The 11099-nt window shown below is 37.2% G+C and overlaps 1 non-coding gene across 1 annotated transcript; it reads left to right on the top strand.

Annotated features, from left to right (window-relative positions):
* The first annotated feature begins 7571 nt into the window (after nucleotides 1–7571).
* Nucleotides 7572–7643, top strand: TRNAC-GCA (transfer RNA cysteine (anticodon GCA)). Its single transcript has one exon. It is a non-coding gene; the product is annotated as a tRNA-Cys (tRNA).
* The last annotated feature ends 3456 nt before the right edge of the window (nucleotides 7644–11099 follow it).

Genomic DNA, 11099 nt, shown 5'->3' with positions numbered 1-11099 from the left:
TAGGAAAGGTCAAATTTCTGACTTTCCGAGAACGACTTGGAGTCGTTCAGAGACCCTCTTTTGAGGGTCAAGTATGATGTACTGAGCTCTGGGAGCTCCAGGGGGGCGCAGGGTACTTCTTGGAGCAACATATGACCACAGGGTAACTCACCATCCCCTGTTGGTGCACTTTGTACAGGGTAAAAGGTTCAACCTTCCCCTGACACCCCGTGGCAACTATGGAACAGGATGATTAGTTCTCCTGTGGGCTAGGATGATTCGTTCTCCATGGCGATTGTGGAACATGATGATTCGTTCTCCTGTAGGCCAGGATGATTAGTTCTCCGTGGCATCCACTGGACAGGATGATTAGTTCTCCTATCGAGGCATCCTACCCATGTAGTCTGGGACTCATGGGAAGTACCTCTCATCTGATCAATGAGCAGGGAAATGAGGATAGGGACCATAGTAGTTCTATCGATGGACGCATCGTTGCATCTACCGTACTCCCTATGCTAGGATGACCTCTATTGATCTGGGATCAATGATACTGGTCTGGGACTAGTGAGAGTGGTACACCCTCTGAAACTGACTTCGGGTCAGTAGAGGACTGGTCTAGGACCAGTGAAAGTGGTACACACTCCAAACTGACTTCGGGTCAGTGGAGGATGGTATGAGACATCCTCAATCACTTCTTCTTCTTCATAGTTCGAGCAGAGCAGAACAGAACAAAACAGAGCAGAGCAGAGCAGGGGTTAAGTTGTACAAGGCAGTGCATTTGATGGATGAATAGTAGCAATGGTCAGACGAATTGCAGATGGAGTTCTCCCTAGTTGAGAGGGAGTGTTAAAATTGGCAACTAGGGCCAAACTCCATGTGGATTACCTTATTCATGGCTGATAACATTTTTCCTAGATTCCTCTCGTCGAGAGGTGTAGAATTGATCTAAAGATCCTCCCATTCTGATAAGTATTTATGGAGATATGAATTTATTTTGATTATTGACAAATTATCAAAGTCGGCTAGCAACTTATGTAGGCTCAGACGCCCAACAGACACATCTATTCACCTTCAACATTTGGATATAAATACAGGATGACTCCTCCTCATTTGGTCACTCACTTCTCATCATATCTCTCTCTCTCCTGCACAGAAAAAGAGTCTCTTCTCTCTCATGCGCAGAAAGGCTCTCTCTCTCACATGTGTGAAAAGGAGGACGCAGATTTCTTGGACTGGTGCACGGCGAAGTCTTGGACTGGTGCACGGCGAAGTCTTGGACTGATGCGCGACAAAGTCTTGGATTGATGCGCGGCGAAAGTCTTGGACTGGTGCACGGTGAAGTCTTGGACTGGTGCACGGTGAATGACTCACTGGTGGAGACTTGACGAGTTCGATCTAGGGTTTGTTGCCCTAGTTTAGGGCTGATCTAGGGTTTGCTGCTGCAGATATAAATCAGATCTTTGTACTATTTCTCTCTGCTGAATTATTGAAGATAAAAGAATATTTGATCAAAGGGTTTCCCCATATTGGGGTTTGTCCTTGGCTAGCCGCCACATCTTGTGTCTCTTGTCTTGGCTTGTTCTCTGTTGATTGTTTAAATGTTCTATTTGCATTTTACTTAATGTACATGTGATTGTTAATCTATGGATACTAATAAGAAATATAAGTAAACTGGTGTAAGCATAGAACATACCATAACTTAACATTACACGATGCCAATTAGATTCCAAGTGTCAAAGCAACTTAACTAATCACAGGATCAAAAATTTAGAGCTTAAATGTACGAGTGCTTTAAGTGTAAATTTAAGAAATCCTTGTAACTTGGAGCAAGACAAGCAAGTGTTAGATCTCAAATATCCAAATTAGTAGTAATATTTCAGAAAATTTCAGCACTTATTAGACTTATGACAACAAGAAGAAAATCATTTTAGATCATGGAATTTACCAAATATATGAAACAATTTTTTTTCCAAATGATTAGCAGATGTAAATTTATGAATTTAGCCCACTTTAAAATGGAGTGTTCAGTGATATGTCAGATCTGAAGTAACTTATTACAGCAGCAAACAAATCATCAGACCAACAAGTTAATAATGCTACAACAAATGGCCAATATGCCCAAAACTATGAAAAAATTATAAAAAATTGAAAAAATCAAGTTTTTAGGGAATTTAGAGTATAATATTAAGAAAAGATCAGATCTGAAAAACTTGTTACAACAGTGAGAAAATCAGAAAACTAGTGATCTATTAGTGCTTGAACAAATGCCAAAAAATGCCCAAAACTCGGAAATTGCCAAAACTGAAATTTTGAAATTTTGAGCCTTTTAGGTGAATTATTCAGAAAAAGTTCAGATCTATATATTCAGTTAGGCAATAAAATCCCAGCAAGCAAAAAATCAGATGTAGGCTAGATCAATGTCACATGGTTTGGGTTCGAGTTTGGGTTCGGCAACGATTAGGTTCGGTTTGAGTTCGAATTTTATGATAAGGTTCGAATGAGGTTTGCCATTCGAATAGTGTATATATATATATATATATATATATCGAATTATAGGATAAAATAGTTAGAAATCAACATCATTAAACATAAAAAATGTTATCACGGAAATGGAAACTATAAGGATAAATTACAAGCTTAAGTTGTGACATGAGGTTATGAGTGTTGATCTATGCACCTGGTCAATGGCTATGAGGTTCACTGAACCTCAAATTTTTTTTAAGGTTCGTCAAAATTCGAACCTCAAGGTTAAATTTCAACGAACCTTGTGACATAGGGCTAGATAACAAATGCTCAAATGGCCAAAATTTAGAAAAATTGAAATTTTGCAATTTTGAGTTATTTTCACCAAATTAAATGTGATTTTAGGGCTTATATATCTCTGTTAAAAACAAAAATTACAGCAGTGGTAAAACAATGAGAAGCTAGGGTTCAGACAATAAACCAAGAGGTCTTGGAGCCTTGTAAATGGCTAGGAAGACTTTCAATGAAGATGACCACCTGAAAACATAATGTTAACCCTAAAATCGCTACAAAACAAATTGTTAGAGATAAAATGTCAATCCCTTGAAGAAACTCTTGTTTGCAATGAGATCTAGCCCTTGTAGGGCTTATGGTCTTCTTAATGCTTGCAAAATAAGTCCCAAACACTAGCCTTTTAGGTTGGGTAAGGGTTAGGGCCTTCAGAAAATGGGTTTCTTTTCCGATTTGAAAATAAGCAACCTGCAAAAATAGCCTGAAAACACTAGACGTCTAGGGTTTCTGAGGTCTCCAATGCCAATTTCTTCTTCAATCCTGAAACAAATTTAGAATAGAAACCCAAATACCCAATAAATAAAAAAATTCAAAACCCCAAATATATATAAAATCTCAAAAAACCCAAAACGCCAATTAGCACAAATAATTTACAAATCTATTCACAAAATTTACAAATGTACAAGGGTTTTGAAATAATTTATTTGAGATATATATATATATATATATATATACACTTTTTTTCATGGAATTTTTCTTCGATGAATGGCTAAAAATACTTTAGTAACCCAATGCACACTATAGCCTTAGTGAAGATTAAATCCATTGTACAAATATTTGGGATTCAAGCAAAATAATTCATGCCTAAGTTTGTGAACTTGGAGACTAAGGGCTGAAGTATCGGCGAACGCTATGTATCTATTTCAAGACAAACTGTTAATCATATGGGGAACTAAACCACCTAAGATTAGCCCAAAACTATCAATACATGATTTTATCTCCATCTAATGAAAAACGATCTTACCAATATTCAGCACAACATAGGAAAGTCTATAGTCAGTGCGTACGACAAATCATGAACATGGAACACCTTGAAATTGCACCCCAATGTCTTTATTATGATAGAAAAACTGTTCCCAACGGGAAAATAGTTTACATGAAAGCTTCAACAGCAATTTTGTAGCCGGAGATCATTGTGCTAGAGACTCAAATGACTCTAATTTATAGCTAAGTCCTTCAAGTGGAAAAATAACGGCTAATTTCTTTGATCTTCGTCAAAATAATCTCAGTCGTTGATAAACTTTTGAAAATATTTTAATCTTAGCCGTTGAATTTTTATTTTTGAGGAATTTTCAAATTTATCATTTAATTTCTTTTTATTAGCTCAAAATTAATTATTTTGAGTTAATTTCGTCAAATTTGACTTTGACTTAACCACCAAGGTCCAAAGGTCCAAATTTTCTTGAAATATACAATATTTTCTTGGTAGAGGACTTCCAAAATTTAATTCTCTTAGGACCCACGGAATTTTCCACTTGGAGAATTATTTTTCTTAAGACATTTTAATTTTGACTCTAATTAATTAATTTTCTGGTTTAGAATTTAATTTAATTTTGCTAAAAAAATTTAATTAATTGACACATGATGGCATTTAATATTTTTCTACCCTCCAATACATAAGACTTTTACATTTACAACCCTCAAAGGGGGAATACACATTTTGCTTAGACCCTCAAGACACACCCAATTCTGCAACACAATATGATCTAGTAGACCAAGTGATTTGTAATAAAATAATTTAGCCAACTAGCTTAAATTATTCCCAAATCACTTTTACATAAGACTTGACTAGAACACTAGGACTCACCTAAGACTTTGACAAAAAATTCCACCCTAGCTTTGGGGTGAGGCTGGAGGGAAAAACTTTGCCGACCATATATGTTTAGAAACCCACATGAGCTAGTGAGACGAAAAACCTCCTAGGATGAAACTTTTCACCAAAATAATAGACTTACCAAAGTCGTTATATATATTCAAGGTCTTACTAGGATCATTTATATTACATAACTTGCAGAATGAGTTTATAATGACACATGGATTGCTGATAGATGATCAGATCTTGTTGAAAAAATTTGACACTTCCGCTTCCTTGACAATTTGAGTGCAACAAGTCCCTTAATGAATTAACCTAACTCCCGATAAAACTCACCCTAAATAAATACACAACTTTGTTGGTAGGCAAACTCAAGAAACAGTGGAAGGATCTATGGAGGTAGAGGGAAGGAGAAAAGGCTATGGGCCTTACAAGGCCCATACATAGAAAGGTGGTCATGCCAACAAAGCCATCTTGGCCCTTGACTATATTGACATAGAAGGTTGCAACACAGTCCTTATGACTATCTCAGTGGGAAGGGATTCAGAAAGTCTCATTCTACCGACAAATGATTGACTCGCATATGCATGAGGTGTTAAACAACTCAATATATAAAGTTTGGGTCCATCACCATCCTTGATTGGCCGTAATCTAAGATACATGTTACTATCATAAACTCTTTTATATATCTTTATCCTTAAAGATAATGAGCAGGACATGCATGACTTTGCAAGTTGTCAATGGACGTTGTTTCATAGAGTATTTATAATCTTGCTGACCTGAAAATGAATAATACTATTCGCAAAGTTTTATCTTCAATTGGCGTGGTAGATCTTAATAAGTTAAAATTACTAGATTTATATTAAGCATGACCTTGTCTATTATTTGGCTGGGTGCTAAATCGTATATTTCTTCTCATATCGAAGGTATGGGAGGTGTAGCCATAATCATCACAACATTTTGGATTAGTGGTGGATTGGGCATAGGTGCTCCTTAGAGATTTCTTTCGGTTTTGCTTAATCTGGATGGCCTCATTCTAGTCCTTGCTAATGTTTATGTATTGAATGATTCTTGTGAAACAGAAAATGATTGCAGTGGCTAGCAGTGATTTTGTAAACTACCATCGATATTTTTCACAATGAATCCTGTATTATGTTCAACCTTTTATTATGCAGATTTAATTCCTTATATCTCAAATTTATTAGCATTAGCTTATTGCTCAAATTTATAAAAATAACTAATGTATAAAAATAAAAATGCAATCAAATGAACACATTATCTAGACAATGAACATAATTTGTATCCTGGAAAACCAAACAAAGGAGAAAGTATCGCGGAAAGGTGATTCCTGTGCTTTGCTCTCTTTTCTTCGATTATGATATGCTAATCTTCAATTATGATATGCAAATACAAAGAAAGGGGGTGTTCAGTGTGAAGTTACCTCTGTGATTATGTCGTGAATGACTTCTATAGAATCTTCTTCCTCTATTATATGCTTAAATCCTACTCTGAGATGCTTAACTGTGGAACATGTATAATGCTAAAGAATGCAACCCTTTCTTCTCCTAGCGGCTCCCTAGACATTAAGCCTCCCTGCAACTGCTTATTTGAAGCTCGTGTTCACGTATAGGCTTTTGGATTTGGTATCATTAGCTTATTTGATTTCTTCACAATTTTGTCTCGGAAAGTCCCGTGAGGCAAAAGTTCAATAGTGGCCCAGATAAAAAATGTGTATATTCCGCTATGATTCTAAGTTTTCATCTGTTTATCCCTACCTTGATGTGGAGCGATGAAGCACTGAAGCACATCACTGCAATGAGTGTGGAGCGAACATAAATGCACTGATAGGATAATGTTGGGGGAGAGTGTGGAGCAAACATAAAAGAACTGAGGCGGGGTACGGGTTTGGGTAAACTCCAAAGGTCCATGATCCATAAAGTTTATCTCTAAAATAAAATGACATTTGAGTTTTGAATTTAAGTGAACATACAACCATAAAGAGCAGTACAATTTCTCTGACATCGCTAGGCTCCTCCTGTACAATTTCTCTCTTTTCTACTGCTGAGCTCCTAGAATATTCAGTTCAGTCTGGGAATAGGATGATGCGGGGGGAGTGTGGAGCAAACAGAAAAGCACTGAGGCGGGGTAGGGGTTTTGGTAAACTCTAAAGGTCCATGATCCATAAAGTTTATCTCTAAAATAAAATGACATTTGAGTTTTGAATTTAAGTGAACATACAACCATAAAAAGCAGTATAATTTCTCTGACATCGCTAGGCTTCTCCTGTACAATTTCTCTCTTTTCTACTGCTGAGCTCCTAGAATATTCAGTTGTCAGTCTGGGGATATCCGTGGCTAGGGCTGAACGAACTAGCGTTTGTGAAATCGTTGGTCCAGGAGATTGGCTACGTAACAAGAAGCACTGTCCCCTGCAATTCTGCATCAACTAAGTGGAGTGGATTGGAGACTGCAGAGATCTTCATATCAATCACTGCAACCGAAATGAGCAAATCTGTGTTGAACCACCAGTTAACAATTGTAGCAAGGGATGTTTCGTTATAGATGAACGGCTATGACGAGTGGAGGCACTGTTAAATTCTGATCTTTCCAATTTTGCGCGCATGCAGGAAAGAGATTGATATTGACTCATAGTATCCATCTGAGACTAGTTCAAGGTAAGCTACTTGAATAGTTGCACTTACTAGTTTTTCAATCTATTCAGTTACAGAACTATACCCAGAGGCAAAAGGCAGTGTTTTTGCTCGGTAAGATGATGGTTTTACCAGCTGGAATTTATTCCGTAAGGCGATGGCTTTACCAGCTGGAATTTGCTCGGTAAGGCTATGCACACTGCATTGAAATTCACCAATGCACGTGGACCTATTGAAATTTAAGCCATTTGTATCGAAATTTTAAATCTTCATGGACTGTGAGAAATAAAAACATAGATATCATTATAAACCGTGGGGCCGATAGCTCAGTGGTAGAGCATTTGACTGCAGATCAAGAGGTCACCGGTTCGAACCCGGTTCGGCCCTTTTAAAGATAGAGACCAAAAATTGTCCTTACAACATGTACCCAGGTTCGAACCTTTCGATATTCAGGATGCATGTCTGTCTCAGTCTCATCAAATTGCAAGATAATCCTATATTATGTTACTCGAGCCACATCATATACCCAGGTTCGAATCCCACGTAGTGCAATTGTCATGATGGAAAAATGTAATATATTAACGTTGCAGAGAAGAAGATCCCAATTTATCTATGAAAATTTTTGCAGGATGCATGTCTGTCTCAGTCCGATCAAATTGCAAGATAATCTTATACTATGTTACTTGATCCTAAAACCAATGGAGATCTCAATTTCCATGGTCAAGCGCTAATATAGTAACCAGCCACAGCATATACCCAGGTAATGGAGATACCAATTTCCACGGATAAACGCTCATATAGTAACCAGCCACTTCATATACCCAGGTTCGAATCGCAGGTAGAGACAGAGCATATACCCAGGTCCCAATCCCAGGTAGTGCAATTGTCATGATCGAAAATTGTAATAATTTAACGTTGCAGAGAATAAGATCCCAATTCATCTATTAATAATTTTGCAGAAACTATAAAAATGCAACCTAGAAGATTGCTAACAACAAAAAGTATGGGCACATATAGATAAGGCATGAACAGGAGGACTGGAACCTTCACCGACAGAGCCCATACGATTTCCCTCCAGCATATACAATATATTTTTCCTCATGTTGCTGATTCTAATTTTGTAAATTGAAAGTTCAGCAGCAAATAACCAGGATTTCTTTCACCGCAATGGCTCTTCAAGTGTTTGGAATACAGATGGACCTCTGATGTAATGTCCCATGCAACATTTGTCTGAAATGGATTACTCTAGTCGGGTTTTTCCTTATTTTTACGCCGTAAGGCGTTCCCTGACAGGAACTCCCCTCCATGCCGCTGTGTCTCGTTATGGGCCTTTAGATCGATTGTTAGACGATGGAATAAACTCCAGCCATTAGATCGTCGGTGAAAAATATTAGACTTCGATCGGGTTGTCTATTTCTCAGGTTTTTTTTTCAACTACCATCTGTTTTTAGCGTGCCAACCAGCCATTAACATCTCTCCGGGGTAGCAATGATGTCGTAAGAACTAGCAATCTAGATACAGCACGTGTGCAGGGAAGCTTTGCTGTTGAATCCAAGCCTGTACAATACAGACAGTTCGCTTATGATAGCTTATTTCTTTTTAATTTTAATTTTAATTTAATTCTAATAAAGATAATAAACGGATATCAGAAGTTGTAAAAATTTGTTTTGGTGATTTGTTCAATTCACCTGACTCTTGGGCTCTTTCGTTGGTTCACATGATATTATATATGGAGGCATGGCTACAGCTGAGAGGAGAAATTGATCCGAGTGGAAAGACCATGAGTATTGTAGATAGCATCCTCCTGCATGGCCCCATGATTTCAAGTTCATTTGATTCCAACGTTATCCGACTCCAAATTATTTTGTTATTTATATGAAGAGGATTCATTCAGGGTTTTTTCAATTGAAAAACCTGACCTGATAATGTGTGTGCCTTGTAGATGGCTTCCTTTTCATAGGAATTTGGCCTTTTGTCAGAATTTTGGAGTCTGAACAACCAGGTCAAAGCAATGGGGAATCTACAAAGAGAATTTGAGTGGTCGCCAGGTGATACATAACTGTTCAGAGCCATTCTATAAATCCTAACCGTGGTTAGAGTGAGATTGGGAGGATGGCGATTTGGAAATGGACTCTCGGCATGTTTACTTCCTTCTAGATAACAATGGACAAAATATTTTATTGTATTTGAAGTTAAGGATTTATTACAGAATTGGGATCGTTGCCGAGTGAAACATTGTTCCACTATAAGAGCCGAATGACATTTTATGTGTGCCCTTTGAAGAAAATCAATGCCCTTTGGAAAAGGCTGGTGGAGAATTTGATTGCTTACAGATAGGATTTGCTTAACACAAGTTGCCTCTCTTTTTATTGTTCGTATGGAATATATGAAGAATTAGGTGACAAAGAACACATGTTTTATCTTATCATATTCTTTTAGATTATATTCTTTTGGTAGGAGAAATAAGTTTATATTTTTATACATTTTCCCCTAGGATATCTTTTAATTTTCGCTTGCATTTGGATTTTGTAATTTGACCTTTTATGGAATGACCCTTGGAAGGAGGATGGAACAGCTGCTTTTACCTTAATAGAAATTCAAGTGGTTTCTTTTTCATTATCTGAAATTGAGGTAGAAAAGCAATCTTCTAGAATAATCTCGTAGTTTGAGTGTGGAATCATTACTCATTACATTACCGTCAACCGTCAGGTTTAGTTTGAGCTTCAAACTACATGAAGGGGTTAGTGCTACTGTTGTGTTACTTTGACATTGCATCACGCTTTTTTCTCTTGAGAACACCCCTCATAAAGGGTAGGGATTTTCTTTGAGGGATTATAAATATCCTAATCAAATTATTTATAATATGTGTTTTTTCATTTCTAATAATATTTAATGTATTATGTGCAGGACACCATCATGCTATAAACACTGCAATCTTGTAAGAAATAGTTGTGACAGAAACAATTTGAATCAAAATATCCCCTTAACACTGCAATCTTAGATGCAAATTTTATGAATCAAATATCCCCTTAACACTTCGAAACTCATTACTCATTGCAGTGAAATTTATATCAAGTGATCAGATGTTGTGGAGTAAACTTGTAGCTTTATCCATTTCCTGCTGTTGATGTCAAGGAATAACATTTGATGTATATTAAGAAACCTATCTGGACTTAAAATTCACTTTCTTTTTTACTTCTTGAGTTTATTTGTCAATTACTCTTTTAAAGACCATTAAATGAGGAGTGGTTTGAAGGCTAACCCATTGGATGGATTCCTATATTACTGAGAGAGGACAGGAGGACCCAATTTGTAGATACTCTTCAATGACCATTGTGCTTGCTAGGACGAGGAGTGGCCATGTTTCGAAATGGACTGTTTGTTGTTTGCTTATTCGATCTTTCTATTTTGAAAATTGTAACGGTGTTCTTGGCCATGTTTCGTTGTATAAGGCTATGTAATAAGGTTATTTGATGGTCCTTAATTATCGAGTTGTCTTTCCAGTGACACCCGATCATTGGGAGAGTATAAACCTGATCATTGGGACAGTTGACGAGGATAAACCTGATGTTAATTTCAATGGCCACTGTAAGGTTGATGCATGGCAGGGCATTTGACGAGGAGCAACCTGATCTTACTGTCCATGACCATGGTATTGTTGATGCAGAAGCTACTGTGTCTCTATATACTTTCTTGTGTAGGAGAGCAGAGGCATGAAACTCTTTTCATGCTAAAGTCAATGAAGATGGTAATGTCGGTGGAGATGCTGCTGCGTCTTTCTATATTTTCTGGAGTACCAGAGCAGAGGTAGAAACCCTTTTCAACATTGTTAAGGAAAACCTC

This window comes from Pinus tabuliformis, chromosome 6 (genome assembly GCF_031772625.1).
Source record: "Pinus tabuliformis cultivar Carrire ecotype Pingquan chromosome 6, CPIR1, whole genome shotgun sequence".
Taxonomy (NCBI): domain Eukaryota; kingdom Viridiplantae; phylum Streptophyta; class Pinopsida; order Pinales; family Pinaceae; genus Pinus; species Pinus tabuliformis.
Note: the sequence above shows the minus strand (reverse complement) of the source record. Positions and strands in the feature narration are given on the sequence as shown.